The 25,926-nt window shown below is 43.0% G+C and overlaps 1 protein-coding gene and 1 long non-coding RNA gene across 23 annotated transcripts in view; one reads left to right on the top strand and one right to left on the bottom strand.

Moving 5' to 3' along the window:
• The window catches only part of LOC123331055, a 126,043-nt gene extending 120,013 nt beyond the window's left edge, over positions 1–6,030 (top strand). For both annotated transcript variants that reach the window (XR_006547519.2, XR_006547520.1), the window contains exons 3-4: positions 2,881–2,970; positions 5,892–6,030. This is a non-coding gene — a long non-coding RNA (uncharacterized LOC123331055). The remainder of the gene's footprint in view (positions 1–2,880; positions 2,971–5,891) is intronic.
• The window catches only part of ARPP21 (cAMP regulated phosphoprotein 21), a 165,010-nt gene that overhangs the window by 5,887 nt on the left and 133,197 nt on the right, over positions 1–25,926 (bottom strand). The window lies entirely within an intron of this gene.

Below are 25,926 nucleotides of genomic sequence, written 5' to 3'. Positions count from 1 at the left end.
ATTGGGTTGGCCAGAAAGTTCGTTTGAGTTTTCCTGTACCATCTTACAGAATGAACTTTTTGGCCAACTCAGCATCTACAGAGCAAAGTAAGAAGCTACACAGTTCTCAACACCTTCCCAAGCCACCTAAGGAGTGCAATTTTCCTATTGTGTTTAAGTATTCTTAACGTGGTACAATGTCTTTTCAAATGATTAAAGTTAATAACCTGTAAAAGTAAAACCTGACTTCTCTTGGGTGAACCAACACACAAGGGCTTCTAAGGAACCAGGGTAGCTGGTTCTGAATTCCAATTCTGTTCTCTGTACATGGTTTTGAGATGGAATTACAGTAGTTCAGCTGTGACATAGCTGGTGAAGAATATGAAAAAGAAAAATGTTTATCCAGGACTGGCTTCTCCCTTTGCTAAGTTTTTATAGTTCATGCATCCCACATACTACTTTCTATTAATAATATCTGCCTGGTTCTGTTCCTTGGTTTCCTATGGATTCTTTTACTTTTTCTTCTTCTTTAAAGATTCTCCATCATAACTAGCTAATTAGCTATACTGGTTTGATCGCTTACTCTGATCCAGGCAGTAAATTAAGCACTTACACTTTGTTCTCACAACAATCCTGGGGGGTAGTCAGTGCTCTTAAACTCCTTTTACGAAAGACACAACTATGACCCAGACATTTGTCAGGGTCAGAGTGCTCGTAGGAAGGAAAGCTAGAATTTAGGTTGAGGTTTTCTGGCTTGAGCATCCCTGTTTTTGCTCCCTAAATTGTAGTACTATTCATTGCACATTCTTCCAACTCTCATATATTAACATAATTTCCTTAGCCTGGTGGCTACTCAATGGCCATTCATTGCATTAATTGTTTTCTCAATAGTTAAAACCATTAAGAGGATGAGAGTTATGATCCATAGTCTGTTGAACATGGTCTTGCTGGTATCAAAGAAAGAAAAATCAAAGGTAAAGCATAATTGCCCTGACAAAATCAACTCAGACCACTCAATAATGATTTAAAAGATTGGTCACTCAGATAACGGGATAGCAGACAGGTGGTCAGGTTGGAGCTGGGTGGGGGTGAGTCAATTGGATTCTCGTCCCTTCCTTTACTTCATTGGTTCCTAATCAGTGGAAACTACAGTTTTCATTTACTAGGTCCATTTCAAAGAACGCCTCTCCTCACAATCTTCGAAGATTCTGTACATTTACTCTGGATTGTTTTCTCAAAATGCTCTCAAAATATAAGATAAAATAACTTGGGACTTCCCTGGTGGTCCAGTGGCTGAGTCTCCCCACTCCCAGTGTAGGGGGCCAGGGTTCAATTCCTGGTCAGGGAATTAGGTCCCACATGCCACAGCTAAGACCCGGCTCAGCCAAATAATATTTTAGAAAAAAAAGAAAAAAAGCATTTAAAAAAACTTATTTGCCCATAAAATATAACACCAGTTCTGTTACTTGATTGTATCAGGCAGCTATCTGTGGCTAAGAAAGTCATGTGACCTTTGGAAATAAAAAGTATCTATAGTATTTGAAGGAGAAGGCAATGGCACCCCACTCCAGACTCTTGCCTGGAAAATCCCATGGATGGAGGAGTCTGGTAGGCTGTGGTCCATGGGGTCGCTAAGAGTCAGACAGGACTGAGCAACTTCACTTTCACTTTTCACTTTCATGCATTGGAGAAGGAAATGGCAACCCACTCCAGTGTTCTTGCCTGGAGAATCCCAGGGACGGCGGGGCCTGGTGCGCTGCCGTCTGTGGGGTCGTACAGAGTCGGACACAACCGAAGCGACTTAGCAGCAGCAGCAGCATAGTATTTGAAAGTTGTGAAGAGAAGATACACAGAAACTCTAGGATGTCAGATGAAAAGTGTTAGTCGCTCAGTCGTGTCCGACTCTTTGTGACCCCGTGGGCTGTAGCCCGCCAGGCTCCTCTGTCCATGGAGTTCTCCAGGCAAGAATACTGGAGTGGGTAGCCTGTCCCTTCTCTAGGAGATCTTCCCAGCCCAGGGATTGAACCTGGGTCTCCTGTTTTACAGCCACTCAGAGGTGGCTGTACTTTGGGAGTTTAGAGGCTGCTCTCATGATTGTTCTAATTCTATGAACACTATGGATTTGTTCCCAAGTTTTCTTTCATTAGAAGGGCACTTTTTAAGACAGGGGTCCCTTCTGGCTTCATCTATGGGAACCACCTTGATGTTCAAGGTGGCTAGCCATGAGTGGAGAGAACAGATGTGTCCTATGGGATCATGATCTCTCTCTGGTTTCCCGAAAGAGGACCACCTCCTTATGCTTCAGAGGAGTAGGTCTGGGGTACTGGATGCCCGGTGCCCACATCAGGTAGAGTGGAAGGTGCCCTTGACAGTCCCACTGGCACTGGGCCTCCCTCGGGGTCCAGGGGCGCACGGGCCTCTTGATTGCCCTGGCCTTGGCAGACACTGTCTTGACAGTGAAGGTTAAGTGGGGTCACCTTTGATAAAGCAAGGCGTGTATCTTTTGAAGCATTTTGCCTTTATGTCAACTTCCCAATTTATGTGCCCTAAAACCCCATGTAGAACTTTTAAAAGAAAAAAAGCAGTATAGACTGGATCCGAAGACTTTTTTTTTCTCAAACATGTCCAAAGATTAAGATACAGGATAAAAATATCTTCTCTGGACATCATAAGAAGATACTGTTCTTATATATGAAGTAAAATATCATAAAACTGTCCAAAAAATGAAAAAAGAGGGGTATAAAAAAAACTGTCTTTTTTTTTTTTTTTTGCTGTTGAAGTTCATTTTGACGTCTTTCATCTTTGTGTAAGTGTCTGCCTTCATCTGATTTACCAGCCATCTCGGTCTCTGTCCTCTTTCTCTTCCTCGCCATTTATTATCCAGTGGTTTTCATTCCTTAGGAACAAGATGCAGAATGAGCGAGGGAGGCCACACCCATCCCAGGGAAGCCCAGTCCATCCTAATGAACTTGGGGAACGCTGTCACCAGCCGTAAGTGGAACTACACTTCCTGAAGCAGTGGTTTTCCTTCCTACTTTCTCTTTTGCTCATTAGCTTGCTTGCTGCACAGAGTGTAATTCTTAGAAGCCTCTTTAGTGTCCCCCGAGAATGTCCACACATGGGTCATTTTCCCAGGGCTGTCCGTACACATCAGATGATCCATCCTATTACTGCAAGCTTGGGGCCTCTTCACTGTAATTAGACCATCCGGATCCAAGTTATCGCAACTACAAAGCTAGTTTTCTTTCTCTTTTTTTTTCCCCCCAAATAAGGGCAAACATGAGAGACATTGTTAAGTGACTACAGGAACAGCTCATGCACAGAATTTCAATGAATGCCTCTGAGGGGAGCTGGCATTGAATTCCATTTTAAATGGACGAGGCTGTCATATTATTGGAGTAATTCTCTGAACTTTCCTGGCCCAGAGTGCTGTGCTGACAGCCAGAGAACCTCCACAACCCAGAGGGAGAAAACCTGCAGGAGATTCACAAACGTTTTACTTTCTTAATGAGGCTGCGTGGCTTAGAAAACGTGGCATTCTTGCATTTCTGCACGTCTACCAGTGTTAATTATGGGCATGCTTACACCAGGCTGGGTGAAAGCAAATTGGTGCTGAAGCAGCTTAGAGGAGTTCTCTCCACAGACTGAACTCAGGGTAGAGCGAAGACAAAGGTGGGTTTAATCATGGCCCATGGGAGCATTCCCTCTGGGGGGGTGTTCCCATTGACAAATTGCTTTCGATCAGCTGGCTAGAACAGGGTGATCATGAGGTCAGAAGTGGGGTCAACCCCACGGTGATTCTATTACTGTCACTCTCACATAGCTACAGGTTGTAAGCTAGCCCCGGCCAATTATTCTGAATATAAGTTCTATGGTCATAGATTCAATCTGTAGAACCCTACATCAAAACAGAAAGAAATACCCCACCTACTTTATAGTTAATCAAAAGTACCCTGTTTATATAAGAAAGCGTTATATATTATTTTTCCCAATAGTCAAAGATCACTACCTTCTTCAGTTGCAGACTGGCAGGGTTCTTACCTAAACTTTATTCTAGTGGTAGATCCCAGCATTTGGGATCTCAGTTCCTCGACCAGGGATGGAACCGATGCCTCCTGCAGTGGGAGCGCAGAGTCTTACCCACTGGACCGCCAGAGAAGTCCCTCTAGTGGTAGACTTAGCAGTTATGCTGTTCCAGTGGTCGAGTCTGCTGGGAGGCAACAGCAGTAATCTAGGCCAGAGACGATGAAGACAGGTACTAAGGCAGACACGCAGGATGAGAGACAAGGGACACACCAGGGAGACACTTAGGACATGAACGGCCAGATACTGGCAGCCAAGAGTTTCAGTGATGTCACCTGTTGGATGGACACTAGCTTGGACGTACTGTACCCTAACCACAGATGTCAGTTGTCCACTGGAACCCAGACTCTGATAAACAAAAGCCCTGATTTGTAGTGCTCACTGATTTCCCTGATGTAACTATCCCCACCAATTTCAGGCTACAAAGGGCTTAACAATCAGCTGGCAAAATTCCTGATGTTTTGAATGTTGCTCATGTGGGCCAAAACAAGAGAGCTCTGGCACACCACTGACCTGAATTCAGTATCAATCTGATTTTCAGTTTACTTAGGTTTTGCCTCTTTTATCCTTCCTTCTTTGAACCTATTGACTATGCTTTACTCTTTCTTGTAAGAAAGAATGACTGTAAGAGACATTCATAGGATTTTTATGGACATGGAGAAGACAGGCGCAGAGACACTGGACATACACTGGATATACACTGGAGTGTATACTGGACGTACACTGGAGTGTATACTAAACTGTATACTAGATGTACACTGGTGTATACTGGACTGGAGTGTATACTGGACTGTATACTAGATATACACTGGTGTATATTGGACTGGGCTGGACACTGGACTGTACACTGGATGTACACTGGAGTGTATACTAGACTAGTAGATGTACACTGGTGTATACTGGACTGGGCTGTACACTGGAGTGTATACTGGACTGTATACTAGATATACACTGGTGTATACTGGACTGGGTTGGACACTGGACTGTACACTGGATGTGTTCAGATGTGCATTTGACTATGCCAGCTGTCCAGATGTGTCCAGCTGTGCATTTGACCATATACCAGAGTGTCAGATGTGTGCTGGCTGTGTCCAGCTGTGCACCAGATGTGTCTAGATGTGTGCCAGATGTGCATTCACCCATATACCAGATTGTCCAGCTGTGTACCAGATTGTCCAGCTGTATCCTTATACACTGGCCTGGACTATACACTGTACTGTACAGTATACTGTACACTGGACTGGACTGTACACTGGACTGTACCATATACTGGACACTGGAATGTACCTTATGATGTACCATAGACTGTACGCTGGACTGCACAGTATACACTGGACTGGACCCTGGGCTAGACTGCACAATACACTAGATTGTATAGTACGCTGTGTACAGTGGATATCCACTGGGATATACACTGGCTTTGAAGAAACTGAAAGAAGTATCAGCATGATGTTTTCTGGTACATCACGGATACACGTCCTTTGAACATATACATGCAGAAGGCCAAGCTCTAATGATTTGGGATTTAGTTTCTCCTGATTTTTCCTTGAGGCCTAGGTAGACAACATCAGTCCAATTTCAATTTCAAGATGCCAAAAAAGTTTAAAGGTCAACTTACTTACATTTTATTACAACAAAAGAGTGATTGATTCTAAGTTACATAATGGGTAACTCAAAAACAAAAATCCCACAACTGAACCTGGTATAAATGGTTTTCTACCCATAACTAATATTTTCTAAGGAGAAAATCTGGGGATAAACATTTGAAAGGAAATGCTCATCATAGGGTTCAGGGAACATTAATTTTGAATCCTTTGTGTTTCTATCAGTTTTCCAACAGATGGCCCCAAAGTGAAGCTGCTGGGCAACAGATGATGTCACAAGTCCAAGCAACAAGAACGAGATAGTTTCTGTTCATCTACCTAATCAACCCATGATTATCCTTGTTAACAGCAATAAGAACAGTCTTTAATCTCACCATGCGGGGAACTGTTATTTAAAATTATTGCTTTTATCTGGTTGAGACAACAATTAGAAATCTACAGGCTTGTCCATGCAAATACAAATGTGCTTATCTTTTTAGCTGGAGCTGCAGGATATGGTCCACAATTACCTCCCATTTCACAATAATTAAAGTAAAAATAAATATGAAGGATGAATGGTCTTCTGCCCAAGGCCTGCTAGAGTTTCATCGTAGTTAGATTCTTTGTGCTGTGCTTAGTTGCTCAGTCATGTCCAACGCTTTGCAACCCCATGGACTGCAGCCTTCCAGGCTCCCCTGTCCATCAGGATTCTGCAGGCAACAATACTGGAGTGGGTTGCCATGCTCTCCTCCAGGGGCTCCTCCCAACTCAGGGATCGAACCCAGGTCTCCTGCATTGCAGGCATATTCTTTACCGTCTGAGCCGCCAGGGAAGCTTATAAGCACCCAAATAGAACACGAGCTATATTGACGGTCACACCCTTTGCTGCCTGCTGAATTCACTGTAACGAGATGATGCCGATACTCCGGGTCTAAGAGAACCAGTTGAGGCCTCGCGGTCTATCTTTGGCAGCATACCAGGTTGCGCTGAGAGTGAGCTAAACCGGGTCCACCCTGCAGTCCCTTCTCAAAGCTTTGAATTCTCAAAGTCTGCCACTCAGTCCTGCCTCCTCATCACATCTCCATCTCTGAGCGCCTGCTTCCCTGCCCTGCTTCCCCTGACAATGGTTCTCAACATTCTCCTGTCTCTGGAATCACTTGGTTAAAATGACCAAGTTAAAACACAGATTGTTGGGCTCCAGCCTCCAGAGGTTTTGATTTGGCAGGTTTGGGTTGGACCTTGGGATGTGCCATCTTGACAAGTTCCCAGGGGGCTGCTGATGCTGCTGGTCTGGGGACCACACTTTGAAGATCACTGCTGGACCTTGGTTTTCAATGAATTCAGTCATTAAGTCGTGTCCAGCTCTTTTATGACTCCATGGACAGTAGTCTACCAGGTTCCTCCATCCATGGGATTTCCCAGGCAAGAATACTGGAGTGGGTGGCCATTTCCTTCTCCAGGGGATCTTCCCGAGCCAGGGATCAAACCTGGGTCTCCTGCTTCGGCAGGTGGATTCTTTACCACTGAGCCAGCAGAGAAGCCCTTTCAATGAATACTTCTGCTTTGAATTCTTACCATTTAAGCCTCTTACTTTTCCTTTCATATTGTGGCTGATGGGATCTGACACATCACACCTTGTGTGGGGGGTGGAGGGGGACATCTCTCCTCTCTGACTTCATTTTCCTTATCTGTAAATCTGGGACCATCCTCTTCTCAAGGGGTGTTAGGATAGACCAAGATCCCTCTTGTAAGAAACATCCCAGAGACCGAGCACCTAGCTATGACCAAGATGTGTGACTGCCCTGCCCCTGCTCATCCTTGGAAAAGGAAGCGTTTCTTATACATCTGGGTCCAGCCTGGTATTCTGCATTCAGTGCCTCAAGAACATTTATCAGTGATGTTGACGAAAAACCACCCTCACTGTATTTGCCCTAAAGGAATCTTACAATGCCACATGACAGAAAATAAGCCCACAAACAGAGACCTGAAGAAAAAGAATGAGGAAGCAGGACTTCCCTGGTTGCCCAGTGATTAAGACTTAACGGCTAAGACTTCACCTTCCAAAGCAGGGAGTCTGGGCTTGATCCCTGATCAATGAATTAGGATTCTGCATGTTACACAGTATGGGGGAAAAAAAGCAGCAATACACTCAGAACAGAATGCCCCAGCCCTGCCCATGCTTGAGGGATGGCCAAACAAAAGCAACTGATCACCATCACAGCAGAACAAAGACAAAGCTGACCAGATGCCAACTGTTTTTTCTTGTCCCTTTTGCCTCTGGAAAAAGTTCCTTCCAGCAGCAAGTCAAGTGGGCACATCGCAGCTTCCAGTTTTACCTGATAGTGTTGGGACGGGTGCAGGGAGGCCTAAATAAGGAGGAGATATGGAAAGGAGCTGAAAAAGGGAGTGGGAAGGGCAGAAAACCCCTCAGACACTGTCTGGTATGCTCAAACCGGTCTGCTAGCACTTGGCCAGGCATCTGGGAAAACAAATCAGATTTCTGAAGCCCCGTGTCTTTGGGACATAACTGTGGGCTTGCTTGTATGTCTTGATTGTCACTTGGCCTAAAAAAAAAAAAAGCCAACGAGAATGCTGGCCCTCACCTACTTGCCCTCCTACAGCACATATCTGGGATTCCTGGCTTTTCTAAATCTCTTCTTAGGGACTCGCCTGGTGGTCTAGTGGTTAAGACTTCACTTTCCAATGTGGGGGGTACAGGTTCCCTCCCTAGTTAGGGACCTAAGATCCCACATGCCTTGCAGCCAAACCACCAAAACAGAAAACAGAAGCAGTATTGTAACAAATTCAATCAGGACTTTGAAAATGGGGACTCCTCTGGTCCCCATGGTTAAGAATCCACCTTGCACTGCAGGGGATGTGGGATCCATCCCTTGTCTGGGAACTGAGAGCCCACCTGCCTCCGAGAAACTAAGCCCGTGCACCGCAATGACTGAGCCTGTGTGCTCTGGAGCCGACGTGACACAACCAGAGAGCCAACCACAAAGAAAGATCCCGCACAATGCAGCTAGACCTGATGCAGCCCAAACGGAAGAAGCTGTAAAAAAGTTAAAAAAAAAAAAAAAAAAAAGACTTTAAAAATGGTACACATAAAAAAAAAAAAATTCTCTCTTGCCCTGCCCTCCCTTCTCCCCACTGCAAGTCTGAAATTGTTCACCTTGAGTGGGAACAAGGGACCTGGAGACCTCCTGGCCCAGCCAGCTCAGGGCGATGAAGCTGGGGTTGCTGAGGGCAAAGAAGGCACAGGATTGCACACAGAATTTCTCATAAACTGGGGATTAAATCTCATTCTGCTGTCAGTCCCTTTGCTGGCATATATATGCTATAGTGCTTCCTCCAAACATGACAGACTGGGCTGCTAGGCGTATTTTTGACACACACATGCTGGCTCGTTGCTATTACCATGTTATTGCTAAGCGCTTGGAGAATATGCCTTGTGTATGTGACCTGGGGTTCACCAAGCTTGTTTCCAGTAAGATAACCCAAGGTAGGGCATTATGGAGAAAAAAGAGCAAAATCTGGAGATTCAAGGACTATATCATGATTTGCAAAAGACAGGAATCAAACCATCTCTTTGGAAACTCTCAGCCCGACTGCATCCTGATGTTTAGACATAGATATGAGTGGTTCAGTGGAACAAACTCTGGGAGATGGTGAGGGACAGGGAGGGCTGGCATGTTGCGGTCTATGGGGTTGCAAAGAGTTGGACACAGCTTGGCGCCTAAATACACACACACAAATGAGCAGTTATTGATCAACAGGCAACATTTTCAGGTCATATGCTAAGTTAGTATAGGCCTCGTTCGCATGAACTCAAACCAGGAGAACAAGCATTCATTCCCCTTTCTTCCTCCAAGCTTACTTATAATAACCTTTTGGCTTGTACATCACTGAGTTAAGCACTTGAGGAGCAGTGCCATTATGACTCAGTTTACAGAAGATGAAAGTAAAGCATAAGGAATCCCTAGATAGTTTAGGGACACATAAGCCGACAAGGATCAGAACTAAGTCAGGGGTCTTCTACTAATCTCTCTCCAGCACCCCCCACCCCCAACTCAGGATCCTGGCAGGCAACAGAATTCCACTGCAGTGATTCACCTGAAGAGATATTAATAAACAGAGCATTGCCAAACTAGTAGGCAAGTTAAGACACCAGGATGGACTTCCCAGGTGGTCCAGTGGCTAAGACGCCACGCTCCCAATGCAGAAGGCCTGGGTTCGATCCCTGGTTAGGGAACTAGATCCCACATGCCACAACGAAGACTTGGTGCAGCAAAAAAAAGACAGGAGAGGGAGACCCCCAGAGCCTAACCACAGAAAGAACGTTCTCCCCTCAGCGTGCAGGTGTCGGGGTGGAGCCAGTGTTCCTAGCAGCCTTCGGGGCCACCTGGAGAGCTATCTGCACAGGGAGGGAGGCCAGGCTGAAGAGATTCCGCTCTCTCTTCCTCTGCCCTCCTGCTGCTGATGCCTTCCATGGACAAAACCCACCTGGAAACCACAGGACAAAGGAAGCTGAGAGACGCAGTTTGTGGAGTCAGAAGAGAATGGCTATGTGACGAGAGGAGAAGCAAACAGAATCCAGCCCCCAACTTCCCTTCAAAAACTACACAGAATACACCCTTATATCAAGCAGTATTCCCCTAACCATCCTGCCAACCTGATCAAACGAAGATTTTAAAAATGAGAGTCGGATAATGATGTTAGCAGAGTCGTGTCTCTTGGTTTTATAGATCTGGTTTTTTTTTTTTCCCCTCAGAAATTATCTTTTTTTTTTTTTTTTTAAACACCTGATAATGTGTCAGACTGTGCACTTAGCATGACTGCCTCAGCAATTAAGTAAATGTTAACTCGTGAATGTAGATGTCATTGGCTATTAGGGCAGAATATTTGACTCTTGGCCCTCGTGCCTGCCTTTCCATTTTGAGGAAATGGCAATGTTTTGTAGGGAATTGATAATAACTTAGGAAGTATTATTAAGTAATATTACTGTTTAAATATCCTGTAGGGCAGAGCAAAAAAAAGTTAAATTATGATTCAGCTCCGGCAGTACTACTCATTCTGTTGAATTTGACATTTTCCTTTGCCGGCTGCACCACCAGATGGCTGAGATCAAATGGATAACTATGGGCAAAGGATATTTTAGGAGAAAATGAAAGAAAAAAAAAAGAGGGTCTAGTTTATTATTTCCACAGTGACCCTAACTGAGCCTTGAATTCCCAAGCACATTTGGCTTAGAAAATGCTCTGCTATAAATTGGTCTCCAGTTTAATACATTTCACCATAATTATCTCAAATATTTAAAGGAATTAAGCAAGATGAAATGGTATGAAAGAATACTTCAATAAGACTTCAAATTAGCCTTCTGGTGTTAAATCTGAGTTTGTGTTTCCTAATAGAAAAATCACAGGCTCTGTAATCAGACAGACAAGAGGCTGATTGCCGCATCTTCTACCCACTGGCTCTATTATTCTTGAGCTGTGTCTTGCTTGCCTATTAACTGGGTGCTACTAATTTTCAGTAGTCATGTGTGGATGTGAGAATTGGACCATAAAGAAGACTGAGCGATGAAGAACTGATGCTTTTGGATTGTGGTGTTGGAGAAGACTTGAGAGTCCCTTGGACAGCACGGAGATCAAACCAGTCAATCCTAAAGGAAATCAACCTTGAATATTCATTGGAAGGACTGATGCTGAAGCTGAAGCTCCAATACTTTGGTCACCTGATGTGAAGAGCCAGCTCATTGGAAAAGATCCCTATGCTGGGAAATATAGAAGGCAGGAGGAGAAGGGGAGAACAGAAGATGAGATGGTTGGATGGCATCACCGACTCGATGAATAAGAGTTTGAGCAAACTCCAAGAGATAGTGAAAGACAGGAAATCCTAGTGTGTGGCAGTACATGGGGTCACAAAGAGTTGGACATGACTTAGCAACTGAAAAACAACCACCAATCTCCAATCCCCAGGGCTTTTATGGAGACCAAGTAGATATAAGTCATACGTCCTCACGCATGGCAGTGTCTACGACAGATGGCATCTGTCTCCACCAAATGATGCTGTGTAACTGAAAGTGTTTCCACTCCCCCACTATTGTACCTTACATGAAGAACCAACTGGGTGTTGATACGACTAGGGAGGACTCCACATGCCAAAAAAATTCCTGGAACTGCCCCATCTAGCTGACAGTGTTCAGGCTTCCGTACCCCAAATTGCCTAGGAGACAAGACACAGTCCTTAAGTGCAGTCCACCTGGGCGTGATCACGGGTGCCGCGATGACTCTGCCTTTCTGACCTGGGTTTCTGTAGAAAGTGTAATGGAAAGCAACAGGAGCAGCTCTGAATGTGAAGGCAGGCCCAGAACTCAGTACACAGCACGCAGCGAGTGGGCGAGGTGAGCTCATCGCAGCCGGGGAGCCCGGGTCCAGGTGGGCGTCATTTACAAAGGCCTGGGGGTCCAGACTCCACACAGTGGCAGAGCACCGATTTCTAGGCTATAACTTGAAGACAGCCAGGGTGCCTTCGTCCTTTGTCTAGAAGCTGTGCTCCGGGTTTATCAGCAACGACTCGGAGGAACCTGAGACTTCCCTTTGTTCCCATGTAAGAAACAGATCCGGTTTCCCTGCATCTTGTGTTCTAATCTAAAGCTGTCTCAGAGCAGAAGATGGCAGGGGGAATCCTGGGTTCAGGGAGGTACCTTTCCATCTTTTTTAAGGGGATTCTCATCACATCAAAGATGAGATATTAATACCAAGTGGCAGCTCCCTCCTCTGTTCCCCCTGGCCGCCTGCTCTCACTCAGGGTCCATTTCTTAACTCAGATTATGATCATTGTTCGCAGCACCTGGAACCCCTGAAATCCTTGCAGAAAGACAGAGAGAACCTTCCCCTTTAGGAGTATTGCTAAACTAAGCATTGTGTGCTGTTTTTTACACAAGATGATTAAGCAAGTGATTTTTAGGAAGAAAAGTATATTTTGAGTAAATATATTATTTTTTATTTACTTATTAAATTTATTTACTTGTGTGGGGTCTTTGTTGTGTAACTTGGGATCTCCTATTGTAACACATGGGCTTAGTTTTTCTGCTGCATGTGGGAATCGTAGTTCCCCAACCGAGGGTTGAACCCATGTCTCCTGCTTTGCACGGCAGATTCTTAACCACTGGATCATCAGGGAAGTCCCTATATTATTATTTTAAAAGATAGTTTATTTTTTCACTGATACCTCTGGCATGCAGCAGGGTCTTAAGTTCCCCAACCAGGGATCAAACCCATGCCCCCTGTGGTGGAACTGTGGAGTCTTAACCACTGGACTGCCAAGGAAGTCCCTGAACATATTATTGATTATACTACAGTAATCTTTCAAATGCAATATTTAACAATGTTCATAATATATCTGGACCAATTTTACTTTTTCCTGTTTAACAAATGACACATGATGTTTCATTTGCTTTCTGTTTAACTATATGAGAAAAAAATAATGATTGGTGAATAAATATCTTTCAAAATGTTGAGCTTGGGGAACAAATGAGACTAAAATAGGCATTGCATTAAAGGCATCTTAAAGTGTCAAGACAGATTTTCTAAATGCTTTTTGACTTGATGTTTAGAAATATTATACCTTATGCATTATAAATCAACTGGCCGGTTTTGATAATTTTTGTGTTTTGTTTCTAATTGATGAGTTAAGACAAAAAGGATTCCTGCTACTCACTGAGCCCTTATCCACAAAAAAAACACATTCTAGATTATAGATAGGCTTTCTTCTTTTGAAATAAACAACCGCATTGGATATAAACATCATTATTTCCCTCTCTTAAACTTTGGAATGTATTTATTTACTTCTAATCTTTATTTTTATCTATTACATATTGTTCAGAGGGGCACAAAATTAAGATTAAAATCTAACCCTCTCATTTCTAAAACTTTTTTTTCCAAAATAATTGAGCAAATATTGCATTTATGTATAAGGTGACCACATATGTTTACTAATGCCAGTTACTCTAGTATAATTATTAATAACCTTCCTTTTCATTCTCAAATGAGCATGGGCTCAGATGAGAAATTTTGCAGTTACTATATATAGGTATATGTATCAGATGACATTTACACACATATATACATATACACGTGTGTCTGCATATGTATGTATATGCATATATGTAACTGTACACATAAGTATACATTTTTAGGAATTGAGGGAAGATTTTTATTGGTGTGAATTTAGAGAAATGTCATTCTTTTTGAGCTCCTCATATCTTGGATTGCAACATTGGCTATTTCCTCTGTTCTAGTTATGCATATAAGCCAAACAATGGATAGATTCAGATTGAAACTATTTACATCAATTTGGCAGATAACTGGGTTCAAAAGAGTGCCAAGAAGCATGAGTGACTGAGTCATGGCAGCTCTCTCATCTAATCTCTCCTAAGAGCCTCCCACTCAGAGTGCATCTGCTGAATTCCTTTCTTGGTGGAGAGGGTGGGGATGGGGGAATGCTTGTAATGATTTGATGTATTAATCTTTTTCAAATTGACATACTTACTGTTTCTAACAGCAGGAACTTCCAGAAGCCCTGATGTCCAGTTTGGGAACTGCTGCTTCATTTCCTCACTAACCTTTAAAAGGGAGGCAGCAGAAACAATAGGCACCCCGGAAACGTTATTGATCAAGGACACTGACATTTAAGAATTACTGAGGATCGTGAATCACACTGAAAATTTAATGAAATGTCTCTTAACCTTTTTTTTTTTTTTTTTCCTTCGGGTCAGTTTTACCCTGGCACATAAAGAAAAAAATACTGTAAAATTTAGCTGATTTCAGGAACTCCAAAAGCCCAGTCCAGAATTTAAAACTCCTGATCTAGGGACTTCCCTGGTGGTCCATGGTGAAGACACTGTGCTTCCACTGCAGGGAGCGTAGGTTTGATCCCTGGACTGGGAACTAAGACCCCACCTGCATGCCTCAGAGCACGGCAATAAAAAGACTAACTCCAGATCTAGTGGCCAAAGATGAGCAGTCCTCATTCTTTACCATTCAGATATGACAAGATTCAAATGAGTCAGTTCTCATCACATTCTTCCAGCAAGACCCTAAATATTAAAAAAGAGAGGGAGAGAGGGCTTGAGGAATTCACAAGGAAGAAATCTGCATTGATAAAGAACAATTTAACGCCACTCAGACAAGTTCAGGCATCTCTGACTGATCCAAGAGAGACTACAACAGAAGGAGAATGCTCCTCCCTCCTACTTTGTTGGTGGGAATGTGAATTGGTGCGGTCACTATGGAAAACAGTATGGAGGGTCCTCAAAAACCTCAGCATGGAGTTGCCATATGGCGCAGCAATGCCACTTGCATATACCCAGACGACACTATAATTTGAAAAGATACACGCACCCCTACATTCACAGCAGCAATGTCACAATAGCCAAGACGTGGAAACCTAAATGTCCATCGACAGGTGAGTGGATAAAGAAGATGTGGTCCATATGCACAATAGAATATAACTCAGCCATAAAAAGAATGAAATAATGCCGTTTGTGGCAACATGGATGGCCCTACAGAATATCATACTAAGCAAAGTAAGTCAGAAAGACAATTGCCATATGATGTCACATACATGTGGAATCTATGATGCAAATGAACCTGTGAGACAGAAACAGACTCACAGACAGAACAGACGTGTGGTTGCGGAGGGAGAGGGGCGGGAAGGGGTGGACTGGGAGTTTGCGATTAGGAGATGCAAACTAGTGTAGAGGATGGATACTACAATAAGGTCCTACTGTGTCGTACAGGGAACTATAATATTTTCAATATCCTGGATAAACCCCAGTGGAAAAGAGTATGTGTAACTGAATCACTCTGCTATATAGCAAAAATGAACACAACACTGAAAATCAACAGTACTTCAATAAAATTTAAAAAAATAAAATGTTTCTCATTTAGTAATATTTCCAGCCATGTATTTTTTTTTTTTTAAGTTGCTTGCCCTTAGGGAAATCCTTTCTAACCTGCTATTAAATTGCTAAGTACATTTTGGGTGGGGCATTCTCCATCCTACTTCAGCAACATTAAAATAAAAACACCCTGCTGAGCTGATAGGCTTCTGGAGACCAAATGCTCTGTCTCCCAGCAGAGGCTGGACACAGACACTGTCCTCCAAAAGGGTTAAACAGAAATGGAGTGGGCAGACCCTCCCCAAAACACATCTGCTTAGCTAACAGTGTGCCTTCCTGATGCTGCCAGGGAACACAAACCTACAAATGCCCATATTTAAATAGCTGGAGCCAAAGCTGCAGCCAACCATGATAATTAGTTTCATTATTAACTGACTAAAAAACACATAGAGCTGTTTCTTTGGAGAATAAATTTTTAATTAAGCAAAGTTGGTGTTTCAGCAGGTGAGGGACCCTGGAAAGCTTCTATGATGAAATTTCATGACTGATAACTCCTAAGCGGCCTGGCATTATTAACAAGATCATGATGAAGGACATAGCTGAGCAGTTTAAAAATAGATGATTACAAGTGCTTTCCCTAGGTGTGAAAGAACCACTATTTGATATCTAATACCTGGGCCTACACACCTAATGATGTCTCAGCGGATACAAACACCTCATCCTAAGGCGACGGAAAACATTTCTTTGGGAGAAAGCAAAGATGATTACTGTTCTATTTTGTAGGCACAACTGTCAAATCACAAGAGGCCATATATATTACAGTAAAGACCCAGGGCTGGGATTCAGACTCCTTGCATCTCCTAGGGCAGTTACTTCCACTTACCAAGCCTCTATTTCCATCATCTGTGAAATGGAGGAGGTGATTCAATTGACAACATCAATCTTACAGGATTGAGGTGAGGATTAAGTTGATAATACACCCCTAAGCACACTGTCTGGCATATAGAGAGAAAATACTCAAGTTGCTTTAATTTATAACTCAAAAAATGATTTGAAGTTGGAAATTCACTTGCGGCCAAGAGTGTACCCCGCCCCCAGGGTTCACCCCAAAAGGCATCACACACTAATAACATGATTTATGCTGGAGATGATATTCCTTCTACTCATTTTTCAAGACACAGCTTCAACTTACATGAATAAAAAGAAACTCAATGCTTAAGCTGAAGATATGCCTCAGAAAGCTATCTTTTAAAATACAAAATCCCTTTTATCTCACTTCCATAAAAAGTAAAATATCTGTGGGGAACAGCTGGCTATAGGCAAAAATAATTGTAATCTAATGCGAGGCTCCGTTACAGAAGCGCCCTTCTAGAGCAGAGCAGCTGAGCCAGGCTCTGGCCGACACCCTGTGCTGTCGGGCTGAAATCAATGCATTAACCCAGCCGAAGCCTGGGTAGCTGTTCGCAAACATCCAACGCCCTTTAGTTTATCTGCAACTAAGAAATCTCTGATCACCACACAGATGATTGCCCAAAATAAAGTGGAATAAAAAGAGAGGAGGATTATGTATTGTAGAGGTAAATCTACTGGACTGGAGAGAAAACAGCTTGGCTCTGAGAAAGGCAAGATCGAAATGGGAGGAGGAGTCAGACTGTGAGGTCCACCCAAGAAGCCATGGCCTCACATCTGGATGCCGGAAACACCCTGATCTCTGAAACAAGGTTGGCTGTGCTGATCACGGACCCGTTGTGCGGAAACCTGAACTTCAGCTCATGACTTTTACTCCACTGTATGGCTCTGAGCAAGTGATGTAACCACCCTTGGCCTTGGCTTCCTCACCATGAATATGACTGACAAGCTAGATGGTGGTGGTGGTGGTTTGGTGGCTAAGTCATGTCCGACTCTTTGGCAACCCCATGGACTGTAGCCTTCTAGGCTCCTCTGTCCATGGGATTTCCTAGGCAAGAATACTGGAGTGGGTTGCCATTTCCTTCTTCAGGGGATCTTCCTGATTAAGGGATTGAACCTGGGTCTCTTGCATTGCAGGCTGATTCTTTACCAACTAAGCCACCAGCGAAGCCTGACAGGCTAGGGTCCAGAGCTAAACTGAATCTAAGGTCTCTTCTAACATTCAAATATTTAAACAGGATTGCTTTATGGAGGACAACTGAGTATTTTGTCACAAACTTTTGAAACTCTGAAAGATGTTTCCTATTTTTATTTTTCACTTTTTAAAAATTTTATTGAGGTAGGTATGGTATAAATTGCAATAAACTGCCTATATTTATAGTTTAAGGAGATGAAGTTTGACATTTATAAAATATTGTAGGCTTTATAAGAATTTTATTAAATAAGGCTGAACATCATCACCATGATCATGAACATATCCATCACCACCAAGAGTTCCTGTTTTTAAACAAAATTTGATTGGAGTATAGTTGCTTTGATGTTTCCTATTTAAATATGCTTTCTTTTTATCCCGCTTCCAAGAATAGCTGATAAGGATACTGGATCCTTCAACACATGCTCCCAAATGCTTCAAATTCAACTTGCCAAATTCATCAAAGGTTACCTCTCTCATTGGCTGCAGTAACCAGCTGCAACCAAAATTAGAACTCTGTGATGGCTTCAGAGAGCAGCTACATTTGCTGCTTCAAAAGACAGTATCGAATCTGAACTAAATCTGATACTAGATTTGTCCCCCCCCACCCCATTTTTTTTTTTTGCCAAATGTAAATTGGGTTTTCACAGACTCTGTTGAGGTTAGTGTGTTCAGTCAGTTTATATCAACATTTTGGGGGGAGAAAAATAAACATGAAAAAAACCCTCTTGATTTGAAAATAGTTCAAAAGGTCTTTAAAAAATTATTTTGCTAATGTATGTGACTCCGTGCTTATTGTGAGTCGCTTTTCTTTCTTTTGACTAAGTCCTCTTAAGAGATTGTTTCTATGTTATTACTTACCTTTGCTACATGGTTCCCGCTGTGCTTACCCCATACCCTCCATGCAGTTACAATTCCTGCACATAGCAGAGGCTTAATAAATATATTGTTACTGTTGAATGAAACTTGATAGATAAAACAGCATTAAGGATGTCTTATTTCTAAAGAGCAGAATCTAGAAGCCAACAAGAAAAACAGGTAATGGACACCAACATGCACATGGGCAAGGAGACTGGATTTTTTTGTCCCGCTGGGAAGGACTATGGTCCTCAGTCGTCTGACCTCCTGTCTGGCTGAGTGTGCCTCTAGCTCCGAGGAACAGGCAGTTTCCAACACAAGTTCTCTCCCAGTGGAACCTCAGGTCACACATAGATGGATGCTGTCTGGGGCTCTGGGCTGAGCAAGTAACTCATCACACCCGTGTCTTTGGTGACAAATGAGAGAGCTGGACGATTCTTCCAGCTCCAACAATCCAGGACTTTCATGTTTTGCCAACATTGACTGACCTTCTCCTTTGAAAATCCTGTGTCTTTACTGACAATTAATTAATTCTGGTTGCCACACTAAATAACCATTCGCTGACCGAAATGATACACTACAGCGATGAATAACCTCCACGCTGTAAATCACGTGAATGACACAGACTGACTATCAGGGTATAAAGCATCATGGCGAGGGAAGACAGCAGGCTGCTCTGGGTGATTTTAACATTTTGTTTAGTTTTTCTGCAGGCTATCTCCCAGGCTTGAAAATGATGCTCATCAGTTATGGTATCGAGAGAAGTTAGGCAAAGTCACTTCCTACCTGGGAAAACTCACAATCTAATATGTTCACCCCTCTATAGGCCAGGCCATTCTTCAAGCGTCTTCTTAAAGCATGGCAGGAACTGCTTCACCACAAACAGTAAGTGCTGTTTGTGGTCAGAACGCCCACAAGCTCTTTCCTAATGCTCTGTCCCAAAGCATGCAGATGAAGACTCCCGTTCCAGCTGTAGAGGTAGCCGAGACTCAGAACGCTGCACCGGTTTACTCACCTTACTAACGTCCACCCTTCAAGACACTACAGTTGATAACACCCAGCCGCTTTCCTACACCAAGTGGGTGAAAAGAAAGAAGTAAAAGGAGTGCCTGGAGACAGCCAAAAGACTAACTAACTATGTTCCTTTTTTAAGAAAATTAGAAGCCCAATTTGGGCTCTCGCTGGGAAGAACATCACATAAAGCAGGTTTGGAGGGCTTCCCAAACCAGGTTTGGAGGTGGTTCAGTGGTTAAGAATCGGCCTGCCAATGCAGGGAACACGGGTTCTATCCCTGGTCCAGGAAGCTCCCAGATGCCATGGGGCAACTAACTCCACGTGCATAGCTACTGAGGCCACGTGCCCTAGAGCCTGTGCTCAGCAACAAGAGGAGCCAGAACAGTCAGAAGCTCACGTGTCGCAATGAGGGAAAGCCCATGCACAGAAGGAAGACCGAGCCCAGCCCCAAAGTATATAAATAATAATAATAAAAACAAGTTTGTTTTAGTCCCAGAGACAACAAAAAAGAAATCATTTCCAATGAGCATTTTGCAGTCAACAGATGCTGCAGTTGAGCAGCTTTCTAGGGCTTCCCTGATGGCTCATCGGGTAAAGAATCTGCCTGCAATGCAGGAGACACAAGAGACGCAGGTTCAATCCCTGGGTCAGGAAGATCCCTTGGAGAAGGAAATAGCAACTCACTCTAGTAACATCTATTTCTGCTTTATTGACTATGCCAAAGCCTTTGACTGTGTGGATCACAATAAACTGTGGGAAATTCTGAAAGAGATGGGAATACCACACCACCTGACTTGCCTCTTGAGAAATCTGTATGCAGGTCAGGAAGCAACAGTTAGAACTGGACATGGAACAACAGACTGGTTCCAAATAGGAAAAGGAGTACATCAAGGCTGTATATTGTCACCCTGCTTATTTAACTTATATGCAGAGTACATCATGAGAAACGCTGGACTGGAAGAAACACAAGCTGGAATCAAGATTGCCGGGAGAAATATCAATAACCTCAGATATGCAGATGACACCACCTTTATGGCAGAAAGTGAAGAGGAACTAAAAAACCTCTTGATGAAGGTGAAAGTGAAGAGTGAAAAAGTTGGCTTAAAGCTCAACATTCAGAAAACTAAGATCATGGCATCCAGTCCCATCACTTCATGGGAAATAGATGGGGAAACAGTGTCAGACTTTAGTTTTTTGGGCTCCAAAATCACTGCAGATGGTGACTGCAGCCATGAAATTAAAAGACGCTTACTCCTTGGAAGGAAAGTTATGTCCAACCTAGATAGCATATTCAAAAGCAGAAACACTACTTTGCCAACAAAGGTCCATCTAGTCAACGCTATGGTTTTTCCTGTGGTCATGTATGGATGTGAGAGTTGGACTGTGAAGAAGGCTGAGCACCGAAGAATTGATGCTTTTGAACTGTGTTGTTGGAGAAGACTCTTGAGAGTCCCTAGGACTGCAAGGAGATCCAACCAGTCCATTCTGAAGGAGATCAGCCCTGGGATTTCTTTGGAAGGAATGATGCTAAAGCTGAAACTCCAGTACTTTGGCCATGTCATGCAAAGAGTTGACTCATTGGAAAAGACTCTGATGCTGGGAGGGACTGGGGGCAGGAGGAGAAGGGGACGACAGAGGATGAGATGGCTGGATGGCATCACTGACTCAATGGATATGAGTCTGAGTGAACTCCAGGAGTTGGTGATGGACAGGAAGGCCTGGCGTGCTGCGATTCATGGAGTCGCAAAGAGTCGGACACGACTGAGCGACTGAACTGAAACTGAACTAGTATTCTTGCCGGGGAAATCCCATGGACAGAGAAGCCTGGCAGACAATTGTCCAAAGGGTCACAAAGAGTCAGACATGACTGAGTGACTAAGCACACTAGTTGCCTTGATATTTGCACCATGCAATGGGTTCCGTGAACTGTGACAACATAGCAGATTTGGGGAGTGAGTCCCCTGAATTGTGAAAGCTCCTAGTCCCACACTCTAGTGGGGTTGTGGGATTGTTATTTTTGTGGTTGGGGGAAACTTCTGTGAGTTTTCAAATCAAATTACCACCTGCTTTTCTAAGCAATGCCTCTTACTCCCCTGCTGTCTCCATGTCAACTGCCATTCCTGCTTCTTGATGAAGTAGCCTGGCTCTGGCTACTGGAATGTATATTTTCTAGGCAGGCAGCAAAGAAAGTTGGCCCCAAATTATCATCAAAGGGGTCTGGGTGGATGGATAGAGACTGTCTTAGCACAATCATCCTAAAACTACCAGGGGAAAAAACTGTAATCTGACAAATTATTACTGGTGGCCATGAGGGAGGCCACAGAGCAGAGGAACTCGAGAGTATCTTAGCAACAATGGAGAGAGGAAAATACAGGTATCCTAGGGAGTTTAGATAGCAGTAAAGGGAAGCAGAGTTTTAATAGGCTTAAAGCAAAGTAGGCTGTGTCAAGGAGTTAACATCCGTGCCTGCACAGCACAACGCACCCAGGGTCCCGTCTCCTTTGTCTTAAACACAGGGTTAGGATAGACACGGAATGTTGTGTCCGGAAGGATCTGTCTGAACCCCTGCACGTGGGCTGTCAATCAAGGCTGCTTCTCTGTGTCACAGGGACTCAAGCGTCCTGGGCGGGAGTGGCAAGTTTTATTCTTCACTGATGTAGCTTCACACTGTCTGTAATCTAAGAGGACAAGATTTCTCAGTGAATAAGTGGGTAGCAGTCACTCAAGAAAGGGGGTTACTGTGACTCTACAGCTCCCTGTCCTTAGGAGACACACTTCCAGTTAACGTGGCCCCGACTGTTTTCTGTGTCTGTTATTCCAGCCTGATGAATGAGTGTGCAGATTTTTACTTTCTCAGCCTGAGCTAATTTTTACTCTTTGAAGATACAGATATATACTATAGAACTCACTGTGTGTGCAAGAGAGAGATGGAGGAGGAGGAAGGGGGACGGAGGGAGAGAGAGAAAGACAAAGAATGCATTATTTCTTCATGGATTCTCAATAATCTTTCCGTTGACCTTCTATCTGGGCTTAACACAGGCTGACACACCAAAGGAGAATTTCATTTATTCTAGCCCTTTTTCATTTTCATAACATTCCTAATTTAGTAAACTATGCCTGTGCAGTGAACTCAGGATACTGAAAATTATCATGTCTACATAAAGAACACAATGGCAATATGATAATAAATTGTAAGCATCATAATGATAAAATAATTATAGTAATAATACTGTAATACTGGAATAATTTAGAAAATGATGCAGGTGGTCCTTCAGTGGAAAGATAGATAAATGAGACTGAGTCATGCTCAATTAAGCATTTCAAAAAATGTGAAACTCAACATGCACAAGTGGAATTTTTTTAGAAAGCAAATTTGTGAATGGGATTTTATAGAGAAATGTTGCCAATTAAATTTTCAAATAGTCGGCACTTCCATGGTGGTTCAGTGGTTAAGATATCGCCTTCTAATGCAGAGGGTGCAAGTTTGATTCCTGGGTGGGAAGCCAAGATCTCACATGCCTCATGGCCAAAAAACCAAAACATAAAAGAGAAGCAGTATTGTACCAAATTCAACAAAGATTTTAAAAATGGTCCAAATAAAAAAAAATTAATTTTTTTTTTTACCAACAATCATCCATGACAGCTTGCTATTTCTTTACTATATGGATCTTTTCTTTCAAAGACAAGCTGCTAATAAAATGAATGATACTAAACATACCAACTATCAGTGGTTTTTCCTTTTTAAATGGGTATTTATGAAATAGTGATAGTCCCTTAAAGATACGGTTTTCTAGAAGAGGAGTAATTAAAATCTCAGTGTTAGGCACTGTCCCATATGCAGCGAAAATGAGCAAATCTTCCAAAAATGATTGTTCTCTTTCCACTTAAACTGTTGGGAGCAGAGTTGGCCAGCTAATTCCCTGTTCCCTAGAACAGGCAATTCCTTCCATGGATTCAAAGAGAGAAGGCCATGGGGTGAGGGCCTGGGGAAAAAGAAGAAATACAAAGGAGAGGGGCAAGATTCTACCTACTTAAAGCAGTGGATCCAAAAGTCTACAAGTAATAAATGCTGGAGAGGGTGTGGAGAAAAGGGAACCCTCTTACACTGTTGGTGGGAATGCAAACTAGTACAGCCACTATGGAGAACAGTGTGGAGATTCCTTAAAAAACTGGAAATAGACCTGCCTTATGATCCAGCAATCCCACTGCTGGGCATACACACTGAGGAAACCAGAAGGGAAAGAGACACGAGTACCCCAATGTTCATCGCAGCACTGTTTATAATAGCCAGGACATGGAAGCAACCTAGATGTCCATCAGCAGATGAATGGATAAGAAAGCTGTGGTACATATACACAATGGAGTATTACTCAGCCATTAAAAAGAATACATTTGAATCAGTTCTAATGAGGTGGATGAAACTGGAGCCTATTATACAGAGGGAAGTAAGCCAGAAAGAAAAACACCAATACAGTATACTAACGCATATATATGGAATTTAGAAAGATGGTAACAATAACCCTGTGTACGAGACAGCAAAAGAGACGCTGATGTATAGAACAGTCTTATGGACTCTGTGGGAGAGGGAGAGGGTGGGAAGATTTGGGAGAATGGCATTGAAACATGTAAAATATCATGTATGAAAGGAGTTGCCAGTCCAGGTTCGATGCATGATACTGGATGCTTGGGGCTGGTGCACTGGGACGACCCAGAGGGATGGAATGGGGAGGGAGGAGGGAGGAGGGTTCAGGATGGGGAACACATGTATACCTGTGGCGGATTCATTTTGATATTTGGCAAAACTAATACAGTTATGTAAAGTTTAAAAATAAAATAAAATTAAAAAAAAATAAATAAAAAAATAAAAAGCAAAAAAAAAAAAAAAAAAGCAGTGGAGTACCTAAACCTCAGCTCTACCTCCATCCTCCCCATCCTTTATGCCCAGCCCCACCCCTCCCCACAGAAATGAATGGCACCCAGCAGGGTGTGAGCCTGGAGCTGGGCTGGGTTTGCCTCGGTTAGGCATCAGAAAGGCAAGGAGGTGGCTGGTGGAGTCAGAAACCATGTAAGTGAATGGAAAAGTCACGTGAAGACAGAAGTCTTGGGATGCATCCCGAGTAACCTGTAGATGATAGGGGAGCCCATGCTGACTTGAACACTGATGTTTAAGAACTGCTAAGCAGGGGCTTCCCTGGCGGTTCAGTGGCTAAGACCCTGAGCTCCCAATGCAAGTGGCCCAGGTTCCATCCCTGGTCAGAGAACTAGGATCCCATGTGCCGCAACTAAGAGTTCACATGTCACAGCTAAAAAGATCTCGAGTGCCACAAATAGAAAAAAAAAAAAAGATCCTGAATGCCACAGCTATGACCCAGTGCAGTCAAATAAATAAATTTAAAAAACTGCTAGGCATGGAGTTTTATTTAAGAGGTAGGATGTGACTGCTACTACTAAGTGTTTGGAAAACATGGACTTAAAAGATCCTATAATCAGGCAAAAAGGAGGGGTTTGTGATGTTCTTAACCATAGCTACTGGGCAGTTTAATATAAAAATAAACAGCACTGTAAACTTCAAGAGATGGATGGAAAAATCTAAAATTCCATAGCAGGACATAAAAGCCCCCTCTTGATAATAAAGACAGGAAGAACTAAAGCTAATTCAAATATTGTAATATGCATGGGAAAACACTTGGCTTTGAAACAAATAAATTAGTTTCTAATTATGAAACCTGGCTTCTTTACAAACATTGTTTTCTCTGCTTGGAGTGAGCTATTGAGGCAATTACGAACAAAAGTATTTTCTTATCACGGAAGAAGTGATGGCAAATTAGTTTATAAATATTTAGCAGTTATGCAGTCAAGCCAATAAAAAAGAACACATTTTATTGTCCATCATGCTGATTAGAGTCCTGAAATAGTGTTAAAATTAGGTTATGTTTTCCTCATTGGGAACTTCAGATATAATATTGTTATGTAATCCATTTCCCTCTCAGGAGTCTAATGGGTTCAAGTCAGGTTTGAATTCGGGTTTGGTCCTTGTGAAATGAAGAGGAAATTAGAAGTCAGTCCCTGAGATCACCAAAAATCTGATTCTGGAGCCTGATTTACTGGAATGGCTGCCAACAGAGTCATCAACAGAAATGGATATTTATGAAACATCAGGTTTCTCCAACTTGTGCCTGGCAGACCCAGCCGGAACTGCGTGTGCTCGGTCCTGTTTCTCTGTGGACTGGTTTCACTGAGACACTGGAGCAGTAAAGAGCTAAATGACATTTAACCCCAATTGCAAGCATTTAATGCTCACATCATTATAGTAATGATATAGTAATAATAAAGAAATGCTACTATAAGCAGAATAAAAAAATCTCATTTCTTGGTGAGCCTCCACAAGTTCCTTGTAATAT

This window comes from Bubalus bubalis, chromosome 21 (genome assembly GCF_019923935.1).
Source record: "Bubalus bubalis isolate 160015118507 breed Murrah chromosome 21, NDDB_SH_1, whole genome shotgun sequence".
In the NCBI taxonomy this organism is placed as follows: domain Eukaryota; kingdom Metazoa; phylum Chordata; class Mammalia; order Artiodactyla; family Bovidae; genus Bubalus; species Bubalus bubalis.
Note: the sequence above shows the minus strand (reverse complement) of the source record. Positions and strands in the feature narration are given on the sequence as shown.